The following is a 536-nucleotide window of genomic DNA, read 5'->3' on the forward strand; positions in this document are numbered from 1 at the left end:
GATGCTCTGAATGCCATATTGGCTCAGAACAAAGTGTTGACTCAGCAAGTCAACATGATCTCTCAAAGTCTGAATGGATGGCAAAATGCATCCAACAGTATTAAAGAGGCAACTTCTGAAGAAGCTTATGATCCTGAGAACCCTGCCATGGCAGAGGTTAATTACATGGGTGAACCTTATGGAAACACCTATAACCCATCATGGAGGGATCACCCAAATTTCTCCTGGAAGGATCAACAAAAGCCTCAACAAGGCTTTAACAATGGTGGATGCAATAGGCTGAGCAATAGCAAGCCATATCCATTATCTTCTCAGCAACAGACAGAGAATTCAGAACAAAACACTTCTAATTTAGCCAATATTGTCTCTGATCTGTCAAAGGCCACTTTCAGTTTCATGAATGAAACAAGATCCTCCATCAGAAATCTTGAGGCACAAGTGGGCCAGCTGAGTAAGAAAGTCATTAAAACTCCTCCCAGTATTCTCCCAAGCAATACAGAAGAGAATCCAAAAGGAGAGTGCAAGGCCATTGATTT

The sequence above is a fragment of the Arachis duranensis genome, chromosome 9 (genome assembly GCF_000817695.3).
Source record: "Arachis duranensis cultivar V14167 chromosome 9, aradu.V14167.gnm2.J7QH, whole genome shotgun sequence".
Classification (NCBI taxonomy): domain Eukaryota; kingdom Viridiplantae; phylum Streptophyta; class Magnoliopsida; order Fabales; family Fabaceae; genus Arachis; species Arachis duranensis.